The following is a 12,017-nucleotide window of genomic DNA, read 5'->3' on the forward strand; positions in this document are numbered from 1 at the left end:
TTCTCTTTTGTTCTTGAGCTTATTCCAATGGAAGAACAAAGATCTAAGAGTAAGATCTCTCCCTAAATATAATACCCAAGGCTCCTCTTAATTAAATTAATATTACAAATACTAGTTATAATATTAATCTATGAGAAAATTGAACCAAAAATATTGTTAACACTTTGAATATTTTCGGTTTTGATGAGAGATAAAGAGAGGATTTTATTTCTCTAGAAAACTTGTATTTTGGATGATAGATTGGAATGAATAATAATCTACAATCTTTTGTATATTATGGGTAAAATAATTAGAAAAACAATGATGAATTGTTCTTCTCTAAACCGTGTAAAAGGGAGAAGAAAAGGGGAGCCAATGCATGGATTTATTTGTCTTCACAATGCACCATAGGCTTGCATGGCTAAAAAGCAAAACAATCATTATGTTTAGCTACCAATTAAACAATTAATTAGCTTAAACCTCTCCTAAATTTCGGTCCATTTGGTAATATGGAATCCATATTATTTTTGTCAATTGTCTATATGTTACATGTCATATGTCACATATATTTGTTATGTATTTTTAACATATTAAAAATCAACGTATTAATAAAAATACGTCACATACAAAATCGACTTGGTAATATCATAATTACTTGTGCCAAAATATTTTACCAATTTATAAATCACAACTGATTGTATTTATAACAATTCATTCAATTTAATTGTTACATTAAACAATTAATTTCATCCGAGTAATTATACAATTTAATTACTCAGACCGTATCTTATTTAATCACATTTCAATATGATACGTAAATTTTACTTCCAAAATCGTCCGTCAATTTTCAAGTAATTTAATTAACTCGTAACATTATACGATTAATTAAATAATCAATTAAGAGGGTTGCCCTTTAGGTATGACCTAGGGGTCAATGATCACCACCGTCACACGACAAAGTAATGTCAAACTCTAGTAAGCCAATCATTACCGATATATGTTGACCGATTGTGATAACAAAATTACTTCCCAATTGTATTCATTTTAATGAGACTTAAACATGTGATCATCATGATCAACAGTCGTGATCGCATTATTGTCAGAGGACACATATTCCAACACTTCATATTCAAGTTCCATTTCTATTGTTAAGGTTATTATATTTCTAGTACTTAATTCATTCCAATATCATCATGTTCATTATATCATATGTCATTAGTTTAGTTTTCAACATGTCTGAGTAGTTTATTTTGTCTAGGGATTAGGGGAGCCATGCTTAAATAGTACTTGTAAATATTGAATTAGGATGCTATTATATCGACTAAAAGTTTCTATCATATGCTTGTATTGAATGGTTAGTCTTTGATTATTGGCCACAATCCAAGATTAAATTTGTTAATTCACTTTATAAGTCGAGAGGGACGAAATTGAATTAAACTAAGCATGTTTTAGCAGACCGATTGTAATACCCCATATTTTATTACCTTGGTCAAATGCTAGTCAACGGTAAATGGGTAAATATATTTTATATTATTTATACGAGTTATCCATGAAACATAATAATAATAATAATAATAATAATAATAATAATAATAATAATAATAATAATAATAATAATAATAATAATAATAATAATAATAATAATAATAATAATAATAATAATAATAATAATAATAATAATAATAATAATAATAATAATAATAATAATAATAATAATAATAATAATAATAATAATAATAATAATAATAATAATAATAATAATAATAATAATAATAATAATAATAATAATAATAATAATAATAATTAATAATAATAATAATAATAATAATAATAATAATAATAATAATAATAATAATAATAATAAGTTGTAACGATAATAATACGATACGCGTATACGTATACATATACTCCAACTCACCTTATATACTCCACCCTACCCTTATCCATCATCTTATCCACACAAAAATCTCAACACAATCCACCAAAACATGAGAGAAGAGAGAAGAGAGAAAAAAGAAGAGAAAATGGAGATTTTGTCCCTCCGCCTCGAGATCGTAAGGTAATATCGTCTTGAACTAGTTTATATATTATTTAATTAATACCATTGACCCGCCTTGACCCCGACACACCCTTGACCGTCATTGACCATCCCATTGACCACCAAAAACCGAGTTTGACAGACATGTTATATGGTTATTTTTTGTTGTTGTGTGACCGTCTTAAAATAAATTTTTACCCCACCTTTTGTGACTATCTTGGGCTGACCTTGGGTAAGTTTTGTCGAGGGTTAAATGGGGGCTATAGGGATTGTAATGGGTTGTAATGGGTGGCGTTTGGGTGTGTAAAACAGGTCCAAAAGGAGGCAAAAAGGTTGGTTTGTGTTTGTTGTGTCGTGTATTTGTTGTTGCTGTTGGTTGCGGTTGTCGTGGCTGGTGGTGGCTGTTGGTGGCGGACAAGGGCGTGGGATCATTCCATGGCCACCATGGTGGTGGTGACCCACGGTGGTGGCTGCATGTTATGTTGTTATGGTGGGGTTGTTGCTGCCGCTGTTTCGGGTGTTGGCCGTGTCCTGGTTGTGGTGGTTGCCCTAGTGGTAGCAGGAGGGAGGTGGTTCGTCGGACTCACATGGAGCTTAGATTTTGGTTACTTGTCGTTAGGAGCACCTAGACCAACACAATATTTATATCTCCATAAACAACTCTACTATTAGTAAAGAGGTAAGTAAAGGTCGGATCCCAAGGGACGGGTATTGATGTAGGATTTTCGATTGCAAGTAGCGGTGTCTAGGGGTGTCACGATTTGGGTTGAGATTAAGAAGATCACTAACTAAATAACAATAAAAGTAAACAAGCAAGATAATTAAAATGAGATGTAAACAATTGATTAAAAGCACTAGGGTGTCATGGGATCATAGGGGATTCATGAGAATTGATCATACAAACATATTCTCAAATTATAAGCAAGCAATTATTGTTGTGATGGATCGAGTTGGTTTATATCTTACAATCCTAGGAAGGTTTGGGTCCCGAAGCCGAATCGATTAGATTGTACAACACCTATAACTCGACTTAATCCTCCCTACTCAACTATATGCATGGTCTAATGAGACTCGAGTTGGTTTATGTCTTAAAAGTCTCATTGAAAAGGTAAGTGATGGGTAAAAAATGCAAGGATTCATAGGCTCGTATTTCATCAAACATAACATGTGCATAAGTTGAGATCACAACAAGCAAGCAAATAAATTATGCAAACATATTAAATTAAGTATGAATCATCCCCCATGTTGGTTTCCCCTAATTACCCATTAACCCTAGTTAAGGAAACTACTCACTCATTATCAAGTTTAACATGTGAACAAGGTTGTCAATCATATTAACAAAGCAAAACATGATGAATAAATGAAGATGATTAACAATAATTAAAAAGGGATTAAGAGAATTATATCTAATGATGATTCCAAAATAATAATGAAAAGAATAATAGAAGTACTTGATGAATGATTGGAAGGTTGTCAATCTCCCAATAATAACCCAAATAATCTTCAATTACCCAAAATAAAAAATGAACAAAAGAGAAATTAAGGAAATGAGATTTGTATTAATATTTGATTAGAAGTTGATTACAAGATTAAGAAGAGATTAGAATGATATAAACTACACTAAAGATTGATAAGAAGAACATGCTTAATCTAATTAGACTAATGGGGTATTTATAGTGGGGATTAGGTACACAAATTAGGGTTTACTAAGGGCTTAAATGACGATTAAGTCCTTACGGAATCGCTCCTCTCAGAAAAAGATGCGGGTCTCCTTTTAGCTGGTCTTTCAAAAATATGTGCATCTTTCATGGAGCAAGAAGAGGATGTGTGGGTCTGTAACACAATCCGAGCGTCCAAGGGTCGGGACGAGCGGATTCTCAGGTGGATGGACGGGCGTCTGGGTAGCTTGGACGAGTGTCCTGGGTGGCTTCTGGACGGGCATCCCTATGGCAAAGACGCTCGGATTCTTTCAGTCTTGGACGGGCGTCCTACCTGGTTGGATGAGCAGATCTTGTCCCAGCCTTCCTTTTCTTCTTTTCTTCTTCTCTTTTCCCAACAATCCTCCGGGATTTTGTCGGAGATGCAAGGATCTTCTTCATCATTGCCCATCTACTACAATATGTACAAAGGCCTTCTAGTCTTGTCCTCTCTTTGATGCTTGGTCATTAGATTCGATCAATTTAGCTCTATTTTGCCATGAAAATGCAAGGTTTGCACTCTTCTCCTACCAAGGAAACAAAACCTCAAAGAATATGCAAAACAAAGGACAAAAGATAGTAAATGACCCAAATATGCACTAAAAAGCATAGGAACAAGGTTAATTCGGAGACTAAATATGCTCAAATAATGGTCACATCAAATATCCCCAAACCGAACCTTTGCTCGTCCTGAGTAAAGAGGTGATAAAAACTAGGACCGTTATTTAAACTATCCTACTAATATAGCTGATATGAGAGAGTTAGCGGATCTCACTCCGCCCCTTCAACTCACAACAAGACAACCATGAGGTAGGATGCCTTCTTGCAAGGCAAGGTGAGTCTTGCCAAAATGACGACACATCCAATCATTAAAACACATAAAATCAAGTAATGGATGCATCTACAAAAAGAATAGTCACTTTCCTCATCTAAGTGGCGGAAATTATCTACAAGGGAAGCAGTTCAAGGGTACACACTCCTTCATAGATGCAATTTCTTCAAACAACTAAGCCTAGAAGGATACCAATAAATCACCTCCAAGTTGTGTCAAGCTAGGGTACCTTTGTCCTTAATCGTTAAATGCTTTTGTCAAGAATAGACTCCCTATGGTGTTAGAAAAACTTGAGGATCGCGGAATTCCCCTTCTTGCTTAGACAAGAAGAAGGGTCGTCCCCTCTCTACCATGCACACAAGTAGATATGATGGATAAAGGGATCAATAGAATTTGAGTTTCATTTGGGAGTTTGCTTTTGTTGTTGTTTTTTCCCCCCAATTTCTTGTGGCATATAACATTTGAGAACACTTTCTTTTTGCCATTTCTTTGATGTTTGGCTTTTCAATACTTGACAATTTTTCAATTTTTTTGCATTTTCATTTGAACATTTTCAAAGTCACCCCAATTTGTAATGAGGGTGCCTTATATTTGAAGCTTATGAGTTTTCATTTTTGTTACTCCTCTTTTCTTTTGATGCAATTGCAAACTTTTTTTTTTCATTTTCATTTAAATTCTTAAACTCAAATTTAAAATAATTTTTGTGCCCATTCCCTTTGATGACAAAATGTATGGTACAACATGGATGAATGATGGTTGCATGGTTTCAAGGGTCACCTTGGAATAAACGCTAGCCAAGGAGTTATCACACCACAAGGTACTCTTGACTAGGCCTTAATCCATGGGTCAAAGGATACTAGCATGACACATCCTAGGGTGTTTTACAAGTATTCTAACAAGCAAAGTCTTAAGAAGAAAAAGCATCTACTAGGGCCTATATACACTTGTCAAGCTTCCCAAGTAGACGGTTTCACAAAATTTTTCTAACATGCAAACTATATGCCATGATGCAACTAACATTTATACATCCTAATGCATATGCTTCTACCAACTAGTATGCCAAATAATCTAAATGCAATCCAAAATTCACATTGTTTTTACCGCATCAATCAAAATAAAGCCACATAGTCATTAACATAAAGAGGAAAAAGGAGATTGGAAAAATCATACCATGTGGTTTTCAATATCCGCATGTCTCGGATGTGGCGTAGTCAATCAATGTAAACAAGGATGAACAAACACAATATATACAAGACTGCACTACAGAGGAAATGAACATGTTTTTGGATTTTTCAGTTTTTCAATTTTTTTGGATTTTTTGAAATTTTTGATTTTTTTGGATTTTGAATAAAAGTCAAGTTAGAATTTCTCATCGCCACACTAGTATGGGCATTGTCCTCAATGGCCAATACGATAGGAAATTATGCAATGAATGTGCATGATTTCTAAACTAAATGCAAGCTATACTAAGCTACACTACATGATGCATGTGTTTTTGTTATGGCGGAGAGCATAATTTAAATTAGCTCCCAATGCATATGCATGGACTTCCCTAAACCAAAATAGACATTATTTCTAATGTCTTGAATTTCGGGGTAGTTCATGCACATGGAATGCAATGCATGAAACTATAAATTGTCATTTTGGATTTTACAAGTTAGGAACAATAAAAAGAACACCTTAATGAAGCCAAGGTGTTAGTCCTCCATGTTGCTAAGACTCCACAAACTAATTGATCAAGATAAAATAAAAACAAGGGAAGTAGACAAACCATAATAGAGGTGAAAGAATGTAGGAGCCTCCAAGGTTTGCTAATCCTCCATCATATCATCATTATCATCATCTTCCTCCATAGATGTGGAATCATCTCCTCTCCCACTTTCACTTCCTTGCTCTTCCTCACTTTCCTCTTCCTCTTCTTGAGCTTCTTCTTCTTGAACCTCTTCTTCTTCACCTTCTTCATCAACACCCTCATCATCAACATTTTCCTCTCCACCCGGTCTTCCACCACTAGAGGTGCTAGGAAAGAAAACTTCCCTATCCGCCCAACTAGGCAAAGGATATGATGGATCAAGAAGTCCTTGCCTAGCTAGATGTAGGAGGGGTGGATATTGGGCCTTGTAAGCATCCACTCTATCATTGTAAGCTTGCTTGTGCATTTCCCTCATGAGTAGTGTCATGTATTCATTTCCCACTTCAACATCCTTGGGTTTGAATTCGTGATACTCAAATGGGTAAGGTGGGGTGATAATGGAGCAGGAGGCCTCGTCAATCTCGCCTCTTTGTTGTTGAATAATATACTCAGTCTCCTCGGAGAGTGGAAGAAGGTAGTTCGGTCGGTGAACATTCAATCGGCAAATCTTTGAAGGCAAGGTGAAGGATCTAGCTTCATTGGTTAACCACCCATATTTGGTGTCGAGAGAATCATGCTTGACCAATTTAAATTTGTGAATCATGGTGTCCATATCAATGAGATGGTCTCCTTTAACCGCCACATAAGTGTTGTCTTTGTTGAAATTTGGGTTAAAGTGCTTGGCCAAATGGGTAACTAGCCCTCCATTTACAATGAAAGCGCTGCCCTCTTTACCACAATCGACATTAAGCCATCGTTCAACAAAAGTCTTAGAGCATTATATGGCTTAGTAAATTCTCTTCCTATGTTCAAGGCCGACTCAAGAAGAACACAATCGAGCTTGGTAAGATGATTAGTGCCATTTCTTGCTATCAAAGTATTCCCAATGACGTTATGCCACACTCTAATGCCCGGATGGTGGACTAATAGAGCACGACAATCATGAAAGCGCACGAATTTCTTTTAGGAAATTGCCATCCAAAGAGGAGCAGGATCATACTTGTCGGGGATCTTTGTGTATTTCGGGGTATCGCTAACGCCTAAAATCTTACTCAATTCGCCATAAGTGATGCGTCTATCAACATTTGCAAGACGAAACTCGATGTGGGTTCTAGTCTCCACCCTTGTGACTTTCAAGGAACTCAAAAATTCTAAGGTGAGGGAGGGGTATGTCAATTCTTTCATGATAAATAATTTACCCAATCCCATAGACTCAAAGAAGGTTTTGGTTTGTTCAAGAACACCCATTTTTGTCAAAGCATCTTCACAAATAAATTTTGTAGGCATAACGGTCTTCTTAGCAAAGAGAACAAATTTATCCCTATGAGAGTCGGAAGTGAAAATTACCTCCGGATAATTGGATAATTGCTCAATGACCGGAGTTGTTGATGTTGTAGCTTCCATAGAGGGACCTTGTTGAACCTCCAACCTTGCCTCATGGACTACCAATGCCTTTGACAATTGTTTTGCTTGAAGAGCTTGTTGCCTTTTTGAAAGTGTCTTCTTTGGGGGTGCCTTGTTACCTCCTTTAGTTCTTGCCATTCTCCTTTGCTTGATTACACCAATGAAAGATTGGAATCTTCAATTTTTAGTTATGCCCAAATCGATTTAAGATGAAAGAATGTTGCTTTGTATCTTAAAAATCGACTCAAAAGTTGAAGATTTTGGTGTTTGAATCAATTGTTGTTGCAAAAGGAGTGATTAATTTTTGTTATGAGGAAGTTTGGATTTGATTTTATTGAATTTGGTTGAGGAAACTTTGTTTTGTTGATATAGAGGATGAGGGTTTTTGGGTTTTGGGTAGTGTTTGAATGTAGAAGAAATGAAAATGAATGAGGGAAGAGGGTTTAAAAGACCCGTTATTTTTGAAACAGCAGGGGAAGACGAGCGGACCGAGGGTCGGGAGGCTCGGATTCTTCGTGTTTTATCTTAGGAAAAGACGCCACAGGACGAGCGTCTTTCAGCAAAGACGAGCGGATTTTTCAATTTGAGACGAGCGTCTTCCTGGACGGACGCTCAGATTCTGTTACAAGGAGAAACTTTAAAATTCAACAGCAGAAAGACGAGCGTCTTTCCTGTAAGACGAGCGTCCAGAATCAGACGAGCGGATTCTCAATTGGGACGCTCGGATTCTGTGCCAGACTAGTTTTTTGAATTCTGCAGCTCTGCCAGACGAGCGGATTGTATCTTAGATGCTCGGATTCCTTGACGACGAGCGGATTCTCCTTTTGGCCGCTCGGATTCTTCTTTGACCACACGGATTCAGGTCCATCCGTGGGTACTGCATAACCCGTGTCATTTTCATCCTTCAATTCTCGTGCTCTTCATTGTAGGGGCACTACAAAGTCATGAATAGCCTAGGAATTGTTATCCCCACACTAAGTCAAAGCACTACACATCAATAAAATCATAAGTCCCTCCCTCACTTTTCTCAAAATGATGAATATCTTGATCAAGGCACAAAAAATATAAATCCAAAAATGACAAAGAATGCAATGTAAAAATTGAAATGCAAGTTAGGGGGTTAGAATATTTACAAATGGTGGTTTAGGGAGGACTCCACCAAACTCTCATCCAATGTGAGATGTCAAGGGGGCATGTTCAAGGTGTTGTTGATGTTACTCAACACCTTGAAGAAGTAGTCGAAAGCTTGTTCATTATCATGATAAAGATCCTAAATAGATCTTTGCACTTGTTGTTCTCCGTGATGGTCTTGGTTCATAGCATTACCAATGCAGGGATTGAATATCCCTTCGAACTCATCATCCCAAAGACCGCAAACTTCGTCTACTTGATCATTAAAAATTTCTTGAGTTGATAGTGACAACTCTCCTTCTTTCTTGTCTCGGCCAAGGAGGCCATCTTCTTCACTTGTCATGGGTGAGCTTTTAAAGCTCTCTTTATTGCTATTCCCTTGCTCATTGAATGGAGCATCATCAATTTTATTTTTCCATTGGAATTTCAAATTCTTCCTATAATCCTTCCGGTTATAGTGATCAACCATAAAGCATGGTTCATGCAATCGGGGAGCTCTCATGGTCTTGTCAAGATTGAAAGTTATGGTCTTATCTCCCACTTCTAGATTAAGCTCTCCATGCTTCACATCTATCACCGCACCCGCGATGTGCAAGAAAGGTCTACCTAGGATGATCAGTATATTGGAGTCTTCTTCCATGTCAACAATGACAAAGTCCACCGTGATGAAGAATTTGCCGATTCTCACGGGAACATCTTCCCATATCCCTAACGGTGTCTTCGTCGATCTATCGGCCATTTGGAGTATGATGTTGGTACATTTAAGTTCTCCCATCCCTAGCCTTTTACTAACCAAATACGGTATAACACTCACGCTTGCTCCTAGATCACACACAGCCTTGTTGATCGTGGTGTCTCCAATGGTACACGGTATTGAGAAGCTTCCCGGGTCTCTAAGTTTCGGAGGAGAACTCCCTTGAAGGATTGCACTACTCACCTTAGTGAAGGCGATAGTTTCAAGCTTCTGGATCGACTTCTTTTTCGTAAGGATGTCCTTCATGTACTTTGCATAGGCAGGCACGTGATTGATTAATTCCGTGAATGGAATCGAGACTTCCAAATTCTTCACAATTTCCATGAATTTTCCAAGTTGGTCATCAAACTTAGGCTTAGCTTGACGACTCGGGAATGGAAGTCTAATCATAATGGGCTCCTTCTCCTTGGCCTTTTCTTCACTTTTCTTTGAAACTTTTTGATTTGTTGGTTCTCCTTCCTTGGAGTTTCGCACAACTTCTTCTTTGTCACTACCTTCCACAACTTCATCCTCAACTTGCTTCTTTGGTCCTTCATATCTCGTACCACTCCTCAAGTTAATGGCACTAATCGTTTCATGTCTTGGGGGATTACTTTGAGCTGGTAATTGCCCCTTTTGTCTTTGATAGTTTGAAGATGCTAGTTGGGTCAATTGAGTTTCCAACATTTTTGTGTGGGCTAGGATGTTGTTGATGGTGATGTCTTTTGCATTTGGAGGACCGCTTTTTGAACATCAAAACCTTGGTCATTTTGTTGATTGTATGGAATTTGATTTTGGTAACCTTGGTTTTGGTTGAAAAAGGGTCTTTGATTTTGGTTTCTCATGGGAGGTGGGGTGTATGTTTGATGAGGGTTTTGAACATTTTGGCTTTTGTATGAGAGATTTGGGTGGAATTTGGTGTTTTCATTGTAATAATTGGAATAAGGGGTACCACTCTTGTATGCTTGAAAAGCATTCACTTTTTCATTTGTTCCCTTACGTTCACTTTGGTCATGTCCCAAAGTTCCACAATTCTCACATATCCCACTTGGGATTGATGAAGATGATATCATGGCATTAACATGATGCTTTGGTGATTTTGAGGCTTCTTCAAGTTTAGCCATAGCCTTCTCAAACTTCAAGTTGATGGTATCAATATGAGCACTAAGTTGAGCACCCAATTGAGTAATAGAGTCCACTTCATGCTTTCCTCCTCTAGTAGCCTTGCGAGGTCTACTATATTGTGAATTATGGACCGCCATTTCCTCAATCTTGTTCCAAGTTTGATTATCGTCAACTTCGGTGAACATACCATTTGATCCCATGTTGAGAATGTTTCTTGAGTCTACATAAAACCATTCCAAAATTGTTGTACCAAGAACCACTCGCTAAGTCCATGATGAGGACATGAGCGACAAATTCCTTTGAATCGCTCCCAAGCTTCATACAAAGATTCTTCGTCCCTTTGCTTAAAACCCGTAATTTGAGCTCTTAGCATGTTAGTCTTTTCCGGAGGGTAGAATTTTTTGTAGAAAGCTAGAGCCAACTTTTTCCAAGAGTCAATTCCAAGAGTTACTTTATCAAGGCTTTTCAACCACTGTTTTGCGGTGCCAATTAGAGAAAAAGGGAATAAGATCCATCGAATTTGGTCTTGAGTCACACCGGTTTGTGAAATCGCATCACAATAGTCACAAAAAGTTTCCATATAGGAATGAGGGTCTTCACTAGGCATCCCCCCGAATTGGCTTCTTTCGACTAATTGGATAAATGCGGATTTTGCAATGAAATTTCCGGTTAAGTGTTGCGGTGTAGGAGTACCATTGGGTAGGTTATCTTTGGTTGGTACGGAATGTGATGAAAATTTAGGTATTGTGGGTTGATTTTGTGATTGATTTGGTGGTTGATTTTGTGTTGGGTTCTCCTCACCTTCTCTTGCAAAAGGGTTGATGAACTCGAGAGAATGAATATCTACAACCTCACCAATACCTCTCAAAGTGTTTCTATCAAGCCTTCTATTGGTTGTCAAAGTCCTTTCAATCTCGTGATCAATGGGTAACAAGTTACCTTGTGATCTTCTAGACATGCAAAATATCAAACAACTTGAAAACAATTAGAACAAGCCTTTAGGTGTTTTACTTCCCTAAGGCAAAGAAAGACACAACTAATAACAATCTAAGAAAATCAAATCAAGTTAACACCGTCCCCGGCAACGGCGCCATTTTTTGGACGGACTCACTTGGAGCTTAGATTTCGGTTACTTGTCGTTAGGAGCACCTAGACCAAAACAATATTTATATCTCCACAAACAACTCTACTATTAGTAAAGAGGTAAGTAAAGGTCGGATCCCAAG

The 12,017-nt window shown here is 37.2% G+C and overlaps 1 non-coding gene across 1 annotated transcript; it reads left to right on the top strand.

Moving 5' to 3' along the window:
• Positions 1–11,057: 11,057 nt before the first annotated feature.
• LOC141616576 (small nucleolar RNA R71) lies at positions 11,058–11,164 on the top strand. The gene has a single exon (XR_012530914.1). It is a non-coding gene; the product is annotated as a small nucleolar RNA R71 (small nucleolar RNA).
• The last annotated feature ends 853 nt before the right edge of the window (positions 11,165–12,017 follow it).

This window comes from Silene latifolia, chromosome 11, assembly GCF_048544455.1.
Source record: "Silene latifolia isolate original U9 population chromosome 11, ASM4854445v1, whole genome shotgun sequence".
Taxonomy (NCBI): Eukaryota; Viridiplantae; Streptophyta; class Magnoliopsida; order Caryophyllales; family Caryophyllaceae; genus Silene; species Silene latifolia.